This window comes from Oncorhynchus kisutch, linkage group LG15 (genome assembly GCF_002021735.2).
Source record: "Oncorhynchus kisutch isolate 150728-3 linkage group LG15, Okis_V2, whole genome shotgun sequence".
Classification (NCBI taxonomy): Eukaryota; Metazoa; Chordata; class Actinopteri; order Salmoniformes; family Salmonidae; genus Oncorhynchus; species Oncorhynchus kisutch.
In genome coordinates, this window is record NC_034188.2 from 54,243,898 (window position 1) to 54,254,981 (window position 11,084).

Here is an 11,084-nt window from a genome sequence, read left to right on the forward strand (position 1 = left end):
CTGGAGAGCCTTGCGGTTGAGGGCGGTGCAGTTGCCGTACCAGGCGGTGATACAGTCCGACAGGATGCTCTCAATTGTGCATCTGTAAAAGGTTGTCAGAGTTTTAACTGACAAGCCACATTTTTTCAGCCTCCTGAGGTTGAAGAGGCACTGTTGCGTCTTCGTCACCAGACTGTCTGTGTGGGTGGACCATTTCAGTTTGAACATTGTAAGAAATAATACATAATCCTGTTTAATACATAATGCCTAATCTTGTTTCCATTGATCATCCTTGAGATTTTTCTGCAACTTGATTGGAGTCCACCTGTGGTAAATTCAATTGATTGGACATGTTTTGGAAAGGCACACACCTGTCTTACATAAGGTCCCACAGTTGACAGTGCATGTCAGAGCATAAACCAAGCCATGACGTTGAAGGAATTGTCCATAGAGCCCCCGAGACAGGATTGTGTCGAGGCACTGATCTGAAATGGAAGTTATGAACCACCAGGACTCTTCCTAGTGCTGTCCGCCCTGGCCAAACTGAGCAAGGACCTTGGTCAGACAGGTGACTAAGAACCTGATGGTCACTCTGACAGAGCTCCAGAGTTCCTCTGTGGAGATGGGAGAACCTTCCAGAAGGACAATCATCTCTGCAGCACTCCACCAACCAGGCCTTTATGGTAGAGTGGCCAGATGGAGGCCACTCCTCAGTAAAAGGCACATGACAACTCGCTTGGGTTTGCTAAAAGGCACCTTAAGACTCTCAGACCATGAGAAACCAGATTCTCTGGTCTGATGTAACCAAGATTGAAGTCTTTGGCCTGAATGTCAAGCGTCACGTCTGGAGGAAACCTGGCACCATCCCTACGGTAAAGCGTCATGCTGTGGGGATGTTTTTCAGTGGCAGGAACTGGGAGACTAGTCACGATCGATGGAAAGATGAATGGAGTAAAGTACAGAGAGATCCTTGATGAAAGCCTGCTCCAGAGCACTCAGGACCCCAGACTGGGGCGAAGGTTCACCTTCCAACAGGACCATGACACTAAGCACACAGCCAAGACAACGCATGAGTGGCTTCGGGACAAGTCTCTGAATGTCCTTGAATGGCCCAGCCAGAACCCGGTCTTGAACCCGATCGAACATCTCTAGAGAGACCTGAAAATAGCTGTGCAGCGACGTTCCCCATCCAACCTGACAGAGCTTGAGAGGATCTGCAGAGAAGAGTGGGAGAAACTCCCCAAATACAGGTGTGCCAAGCTTGTAGCGTCATAGGGAGGGCGGTGTGGGGTAGAGGTTAGGGGAACGAGATGAACAGCCTCCACCCCACACACACTGTCACATCCTCTTGTATGAGGCTGGAGAGAGCAGGGGAGAGGGAAGAGAGGAAGAGAGGGAGGAGGGGGAGGAATTGGGGAGAGCGATGGAGAAGGAGTGAACAGATTTGAGATAGGGGGAGAAAGATTGTGAGACTAAGCGAAAAACAAAGAGATGGAAAGATAGCGACAGACAGATTAGTTTATCAAGATGGCTTAACTGTGTCTCCAAACTATTTTGCACATCATCACTTTCCTTTGTCTCTCAGTTCCGTATGATTAGAACAAACATTAAGATGTGTACTTTATAGGGTCTCTTTGGGGAAAAGAGAGGGCTGTGGTAGAACATTCTAACTGTGTCTAATTTGGCAGATGACATCACCCTCTGATGTCATACGAGGACGAATGAGAACCCAATGCTTTGATTACTCCTCTCACCATGCAGAGATCCTGGCTCCAGTTCACCAGATATGGGAACATTGGGATAAAGAAACAGAGAGAGAGAGAGAAAGGGAGGCCGACAGAGATAGAATCTCGTGACAGATGTTAGAGTCTGGGAGAACAAGACGGTCTGCAGTCGTGGTTGCTAATCGCTGAGACAGCAATAACCTATCAGACAATAGGAGAGCTCCTATTATCATACATCCAAAGCGACTAACAGTCATGCATGCAAACATTATTTGTTTGGGTGGCCCACAGTGGGAATCAAACCCACGATCGTGGCATTGCATGCGCCATGCTCTACCTATCAGGTTTGAAGGCAAGACCCAGATGCAGACAACATTGAATAAACAACAGTTTAATAATCCAACAGGGGCAGGCAATAGACAGGTCAAGGACAGGCAGAGGTCAATAATCCAGAGGTGGGGCAAAGTTACAGGACGGCAGGCAGGCAGGCAGGCTCAGGGTCAGGGGCAGGCAGAGTGGTCAGGCAGGCAGGCTCAGGGTCAGGGGCAGGCAGAGTGGTCAGGCAGGCAGGCTCAGGGTCAGGGGCAGGCAGAGTGGTCAGGCAGGCAGGCTCAGTGTCAGGGCAGGCAAAGTGGTCAGGCAGGCTCAGTGTCAGGGCAGGCAAAGTGGTCAGGCAGGCTCAGTGTCAGGGCAGGCAAAGTGGTCAGGCAGGCTCAGTGTCAGGGGCAGGCAAAGTGGTCAGGCAGGCTCAGTGTCAGGGCAGGCAGAGTGGTCAGGCAGGCGGGCTCAGAGTCAGGGGCAGGCAGAGTGGTCAGGCAGGCTCAGTGTCAGGGCAGGCAAAGTGGTCAGACAGGCTCAGTGTCAGGGCAGGCAAAGTGGTCAGGCAGGCTCAGTGTCAGGGCAGGCAGAGTGGTCAGGCAGGCGGGCTCAGAGTCAGGGGCAGGCAGAGTGGTCAGGCAGGCGGGCTCAGAGTCAGGGCAGGCAAAGGTCAAAACCAGGAGGGCGAGAAAGAAAGACTGGGGAAAAGCAAGAGCTGAGACTAAAACGCTGGTTGACTTGAAGAAACAAGACGAACTGGCACAGACAGACAGAAAACACAGGTATAAATACACAGGGGATACGTGGGGAAGATGGGCGAAAGCCTGGAGGGGGGTGGAGACAAGCACAAGGACAGGTGAAACAGACCAGGGTGTGACACTACCACAGAGGACAACATGTGACTACCTACATCATGATAGAGAAAGGGTTAAAAGACCCAGAGGAGGTCAGGGAAAGGGACATGTGTTTTCATGATGTGGTGAATACACACTAATTGAATACAGCAGGCTCCCCTAACGGGAGGCGGGCCCTCGATTTAAGCCCCCCTAAGTGGCAGACATTCCCTAACTGTTTGTCACTCTCTTTCCTGGTATTGGCATATACTACGTGTGTATGTTTCTCTCTGGGGGGGCTGGAAAAAAGGTTTTGTCCACGCTGCAGACGGCTATATCGGTACGCTAATACAGGACATTTAAAGGCCAAGTGCACTACTTTTGTGAAAAATACATAAAAAAAATTGAATATATATTTTTTCATTTCATTATGATTTTCAGGGGGTGCAGCACACCTACTTCCTGCAGCTATGTATCTGTGTGTGCCTGTTTCTGTCTCTGTATGTGTGTGCGTGCGTACGTGTGTGTGTGTGACTGGATCAAGTCAAGTGGCATTTGCTGCATAAGCACGGTTCCTGTTCACACTGTGGAAATAGTAGGGTACGAGTTGGTTAGGATGTGTGTGTGTGTGTGTCTGAATGACTGTTTACAATACCGTCTATTAATCAATTGTTTTTATAGAGCCCTTCTTACATCAGCTGTTGTCACAAAGTGCTGTACAGAAACCCAGCCTAAAACCCCAAACAGCAAGCAATGCAGCTGTAGAAGCACGGTGGCTAGGAAAAACTGCCTAAAAAGGCCGGAACCTAGGAAGAAACCTAGAGCGGAACCATGCTATGAGGGGTGGCCAGTACCTTCTGGCCGTGCCGGGTGGAGATTATAACAGAACGGCCAAGATGTTCAAATGTTCATAGATGACCAGCAGGGTCAAATAATAATAATCACAGTGGTTGTAGAGGGGGCAACAGGTCAGCACCTCAGGAGTAAATGTCAGTTGGCTTTTCATAGCCGATCATTCAGAGTATCTCTACCACTCCTGCTGTCTCTAGAGAGTTGAAAACAGCAGGTCTGAGACAAGCTAGCACATCCAGTGAAGAGCTCAGGGTTCCATAGCCGCAAGCAGAACAGTTGAAACTGGAGCAGCAGCACGACCAGGTGGGCTGGGGACAGCAAGGAGTCATCATGGCAGGTAGTCCTTTGGCATGGATCTAAGGCTCAGGTCCTCAGAGAGAAAGAAAGAGAGAAAAGTGAGAGAGAATTAGAGAGAGCATACAGCAGGGTCAAATAATAATAATCACAGTGGTTGTAGAGGGGGCAACAGGTCAGCACCTCAGGAGTAAATGTCAGTTGGCTTTTCATAGCCGATCATTCAGAGTATCTCTACCACTCCTGCTGTCTCTAGAGAGTTGAAAACAGCAGGTCTGAGACAAGCTAGCACATCCAGTGAAGAGGTCAGGGTTCCATAGCCGCAGGCAGAACAGTTGAAACTGGAGCAGCAGCACGACCAGGTGGGCTGGGGACAGCAAGGAGTCATCATGGCAGGTAGTCCTTTGGCATGGATCTAAGGCTCAGGTCCTCAGAGAGAAAGAAAGAGAGAAAAGTGAGAGAGAATTAGAGAGAGCATACTTAAATTCACACAGGACACTGAATAAGACAGGGGAAATACTCCAGATATAACTGACTGACCCTAGCCCCCGACACATAAACTATTGCAGCATAAATAATGGAGGCTGAGACAGGAGGGGTCAGGAGACAATGTGGCCCTGTCCAATGATACCCCCGGACAGGACCAAACAGGCAGGTTATAACCCCACCCACCTTGCCAAAGCACCGCTCCCACACCACTAGAGGGATATTTTCAACCACCAACTTACTATCCTGAGACAAGGCCGAGTATAGCCGATGAAGATCTCCCCCACGGCACGAACCCAAGGGGGGCGCCAACCCAGACAGGAAGATCACGTCAGTGACTCAACCCACTCAAGTGACGCACCCCTCCTAGGGACGGCATGGAAGAGCACCAGTAAGCCAGTGACTCAGCCCCTGTAATAGGGTTTGAGGCAGAGAATCAGACACAAACAGGGAAATGAAGAGAGGAGAACCGGCCAGGCAGAGACAGCAAGGGCGGTTCGTTGCTCCAGTTCCTTTCCGTTCACCTTCACACTCCTGGGCCAGACTACACTCAATCATAGGACCTACTGAAGAGATGAGTCTTCAATAAAGACTTAAAGGTCGAGACCGAGTCTGTGTCTCTCACATGGATAGGCAGACCATTCCATAACAATTTAGCTCTATAGGAGAAAGCCCTGCCTCCAGCTGTTTTCTTAGAAACTCTAGGGACAGTAAGGAGGCCTGCGTCTTATGACCGTAGCATACGATGATGTGTCTGGGAAGTTATTTATGTAAATATCTCTGTAGCCTACTAGGATGTGTTGGTTAGTCTGGAATGTGTGTACTTCATGATTGCCTGGGAGAGAGCGAGAGAGAGAGAGAGAGAGAGAGAGAGAGAGAGAGAGAGAGAGAGAGAGAGAGAGAGAGAGAGAGAGAGAGAGAGAGAGAGAGAGTGAGAGAGAGAGCGCTTGAGAGAGAGAGAAGAGTTTGTTACACTGTCTTATTGTCTCCCTGTTCATAATACCTTTGTCAGCACACCTTTAAAAGCCTCTCATCTTTTCCCCCTGCGGTGGGTCCTCTCACTGCCTCCACAACCGTGGTGAAAGACCCACTCCGAGCCTCTGGCCTGGGGAGACTCATCTGGTTTCACTTAGCCCTTACAGCTCAAACCACAAAATGATTCAGTCTAATATATGTGTCAGATGAAGCTCCATCCCTCCAGGTGTATGGAAAATAAAAGCAAGCTCTTAGATGACTTCATTTACCCAACATGGTCATATGCATACAGAGAGCTAGTCACGTTCAAACCAGCGACACTATACCTTCGAACAGTAAACATGGATTATTCATATGACTGACCAAAAAATGATCTTATAGTTGTGCAAATGTATGGAGCCGCATTTGAACTCCTGACTGTGCCAGTGTCAACTTTGTCGCCTTGCCTACAATGAATCATCCGTTATGTCTGCACAATTATCTATTACTCATCTGTTCCCTGCGGCAGGATCACCATGGAAGTGTCTCTGAGGGTAATGAGAGAGTACAGTTGCTTCTCCCTCCCCCCCAGGTAAACTCCCTGGTATCTCTGTTTTCATTGGCTCAAATGAAATAGCTCAATAGCTCGATGTGGTCTGTAATCATCGCTGGCAAACTACAAAGTGTCTAACCCACTCATGTCTCCCTCCAGAGTATTTCCCTGTTTGTGTGTGAGTGGTGTGACTGACATGTGTCTGGGAGAAGACGTCAAGAGAGGAGGAGGAGGAGAAGCATTATGGGTAGAGCGTTTCATCGCCAGCGTTTCATATGCCTAATTTCACCTCATCATGTCGTTACAAGCAAAGTACTAACACTGTTTTCACATTACCGGTATAACCACAAGAATGAAATACTGACCGTAGTGAAAATGTGCATGTCTTCAACTTTTTCCACAGTCTCTACACACAACGTTGTTTGACTAGCGGTTAATTACATATTTGAATCTCCATCGAAACATTCCTAAACACTGACGATTGAATCTCGTAATACCACAATAGGGTCATTCTGACAAAAGTCCAAGTCGTTCAGTTTCACCACAACTGAAATGACCTTAGAACAGCTTAACGTCCCTCAGGTTTGACACCAAACTGAAGAGTCCTACCCCGGAGTTGAATAGCTGCTCGATTAAGAATGCCTCTCTCCTATTCCTCTAATGTCATCAACACAGTCAATTGCCTGTAAAGTTTACCACACACATTGACTTGGCTACCATGAGGAATATGACACAGATTTCACCTGGCTTTAACTCGCAGTAGATACAAGACCCTGATTGGTCTGTTGTCCTGGCAAGGGAGATTTAGAGACGTACAGCCATCAAGGGCCATTCTGTGTTCATCTCAAGGTAACAATAGGTTATAAACTGATCCCTGATGTAACACGGAGTCTGGCGGCATTTAGCATACAGTTTGCATTAAAAGAAAGACCAATATTTGTTATGGCTGTCAGGTGTGTGCGTACTGGTAGCGAAGTCAGGTGCAGGAGAGCAGAGAGTTGTGAACAGGCACACACTTTATTGAGGCAGGAGAAACCAACAGACGGACGCAACTGCGTTGAAACCTCCAGCCCATAGGCAAAAGTGCAAAACCCGAAAAACAGTCACAATAATTTATGTTTAACGATAAACATCTTCCTGAACAACACGGTATAAGCAAACCAGTCTGGTGCGTCAATAATTAACACTTAACATTAACAATATCACACAAAGACATGAGCTGGAACAGAGGAATAAATACATGCAGTGTGATTGGGGAATGTAAACCAGGTGTGCAGGGAACAAGACAAAACAAATCGCTCAATGAAAAATGGAGCGGCGAAGGCTAGAAAGCCGGTGACGTCGACCGCCGAACGGCGCCCGAACAAGGCGAGGAGCCGACTTCGGCGGAAGTCGTGACAATGGCCCTCTATCATAGAATGGGCATCCTAAAAGAAGAGGTTGGGAGAACATACACAGTACGTACCTCTTCATACAGGTGTAGCCACATATTTAACTTGGATACTGTTAAATAGACTAAATACCCATTCACAACACTTCACCACTTCACTTCATTGACTCAGTTGGTAGAGCATGGCACTTGCAACGCCAGGATTGTGGGTTCGTTTCCCGGTGTCCATACGTAAAATGTATGTCGCTTTGGATAAAAGCTTCTGCTAAATGTTATATATTGTTATTATGATATTAACATTACATAACATATCTTGTATCTTGTCAATCTTGTTTTATGCTTGAGAGGTTCTCATGGCCTGAGAGGTTCTCATGGCCTCGACTTACAAACATGTATAAACCCATCAACACTTTGCCCAACATATGTCTTTGACAACACTTTCCCTCCTCCACACATTCCCTCTATCATCATACTGCTCTCGGTTTTTCTCTCACACTTTCACAAATCAAAATCATCAGTGAAATAGAGGGGTCAAAGGACATGGTGTCGTCTAGCCACGTCACCATCTCCTAAACCATCCGTCAAAACCTTTTTCCATTTCATAGCCATTTTATCATTCTCAAGGTCGCTTTTTTATAAGCATCATCCACTCCAACCCGGTGAACCCATCCCCCCTCTTCGTCTTGCCTTTTTAAGTGTGGCTGGTCATGACCAACGGTCCAAAATGCCACCAGACTTCCCATTTATAGGCACGGGGACCAACGAAAGAATGAGAGAAAGAAAGAGAAAATAGAGGGGAAGTGGAGAAAAAAAGAGAAGTGGAGGTCGCTTGGTGTCGTGGGAAATGGGAGCGGAGTCTGGATCGCAAACACTTCGGCCCTCCAGAGGATTCGCAACTGCTTTCAATTTTAGCCGGGGTCACTCGGATTTCAGTCCCCTTTTCCACCACACTATCAACTTCCTTTTAGGACCTCCCCTCCACGGTCTAGAGAGCCAAAGTCATGACATCATACTTAGTGGAGAAGTACTCTTCCTAGCTTTCACCTCCCTACTGTCTTTCTCTCGCTTTTCCTCACATTCCCTTTGTCTTTCCTCCCTTTTTGTCTCTCACTCTTTTCTATTATCACACCATTACCTCTCCAACTCTTCCTCACTCTAATTCGCTCCTTTGATAACTTCCTTCCTTCCCTCTCTCTTTCTCTCCTCTGTTCCTCGTCTCTGGCATGGCTGATCTGGGGTCAGTTCCTGTGGTTGGCTCTGTGGAGTTTCAGGGCTCTGTCATCAGCCTGCTAATGATGAGGTGATGGTTGGGAGCGGGCTTGAGGAGAGGGGGAGTACCGGGGGTGAACTGGCCCACTGTTACAGGTCCTATCCTGCTGGGGGGAGGGGGAGGGGGGGGGGGGTGCAGACTAAGGTGTCTTTCAGAATGAAGAGCTTACACACACATAAACAGACAAACTCACTCACTTTTCCTTGCCATCACAATAACACACCATCTATAACTTCCTGATACACAAACCCTAACACACAATTTTTGTTGGAGAATGGAAAAAGGGGGGACCACACTCACACTCATTTGCAGGCAGCTGGTGAGTGGTGGAGGTGTAAAGGGGGTGGGGGGTTAGGGGTTGGGGGCTGAGGAGGAGAGGGGGTGTCTTGCACAATTGCACAAAATAAGCACAATTACACCAACACCGGATGGAAAACAGATGACCACAGGCACTGACAAGAACACTGAGAGAGATTACCAAGGCCAGGGTACATAATGCACACCACTGGAACTGCATGAGGAGAGTTATAGATTACAGGCCTGGGAGCACGACTGTGGAGAGAAGAGAAGATTTAGACTGTATAAGCAGTGTTGACAGTGTCCTATGGACTTTCCTTGGACAGTCAGTGAGAGTTATAGGGGTGGGCAGTGTCCAGAGTATCTGCTTTCAAACAGTGAGTTTAGGGTTACAGGCTCCCTATAAACATTATCCCCCCATGCTGCGCTGTTGGAGTTGTGATTTCGAAGTCTCCCTGCTCTACCCAACATCCTTATCGCTAACACTCCCCTGTACTTTCTCTTTGGTTTCTCTATCTATCCCCTCTCCTCCTACCCCTGCCATCCTCTTTGATCATCAGTTACCTCAACGTTTTGTGTTAGAGCCGGGGCACAATTGCAATGATCATTCTGTTTGACTGTTTATGGAAATGAGTTTGAATCTCATTGACTGATAATGAGAGTGTGATTGCGTGTGTGTGTGTGTGTTTGCGGGAGGAGAAGTTGGATTTACATGGTTTGGAAATGAGCTAATCATTTTGTCTTTAGGGCCTCATTTTAGAGCTCAGCGAAAGCAGAGGACTTCAGTACCCAAGGACACAATGACAAGGAGGCCAGCTGCTTCGTATTGAGCCTCTTCAGCAGAAAGAAACAGGCTGAGGGAGGTGAACATTACACTAGGGGGCGCTATCTCAATGTCTTTCCGTGGTTCCTCGCATTCTATCCATGCGACTCCTTTTCGACAGCATTCGAGGAGAAGGTCCAACGTCACTCCCTTCCAATGGATTTTGAGAAGGAGGCGAGGAGAGAGGGTGCAAGGAATCAAGATAAATTGAGAGAGCCAGGAACATAACACAGAACCACTCCACAGCCTCTGTAGTAGACTACCTACTTTATCACTAACCATTTCCCAGGCCTGGAGCCAATTCATACGGAATTAAGTTTGCTCAATTAGCTAGGTCATTTTCAAAATCGGAATGAAAATGTTTAGCCCATTTCTGCAATTAATACAAAACAACTCACCCCATCAAGATAAACTAAGAGGTTATGAGCTTTTCTGCATGGCGACGAAATGTGCAAAGTGATAAATTGATAGTGAAATGATCATTCTGAATAGGATGTTTTGATGTAGAAAAAAAGTCACGTAAAATGTACTAATAGGGTCAGTTTAAGGAGCGCCGTCAAATATCAGTCTAGTTTCTTCACCAGGAAGATCCTGAGTATGTATCAGTGGTGTAAAGTACTTAAGTACTTTTGGGGTATCTGTACTTTACTATTTAGATTTTTGACTTTGACTTTTTTTGAACTTTTACTTCACCACATTCCTTTAAAAAATATTGTACTTTTTACTCCATACATTTTATCTGACACCTATCCGAACTCGTTACATTTTGAATGCTTAGGACAGAAAAATGGTCCAATTCACACACTTATCAACAGAACATCTCTGGTCATCCCTACTGCCTCTGATCTGGCAGACTCATTAAACACACATGCTTCATTTGGAAATTATGTCTGAATGTTGGAGTGTGCCTCTGGCTATCCGTAAATGTAAAAAAAATAAGAAAATGGTGCCATCTAGTTTGCTTAATAGAAGGAATTTGAAATGATTTATACTTTTACTATTTGATACTTAAGTATATTTAAAACCAAATACTTCGACTAACTCAAGTAGTATTTTACTGGGTGACTTTTGAGTCATTTTCTATTAATTAAGGTATCTTTACTTTTACTCAAGTATGACTGTTGGGTACTTTTTCCACCACTGGTCTGCATCATGGTCACTTCTGCCCTCTAGAGGTAAGAAAAACTCCAGCCCTGTCCTCTCCAATCTCTAGTAAAACATGCAGATGGGAGTGAGTTGACATGAAGAAAAAGCTCATACCTTTCACCCAGGGCACTTTTAATTGTCTACTGTGTCACCATCTTCACTTAT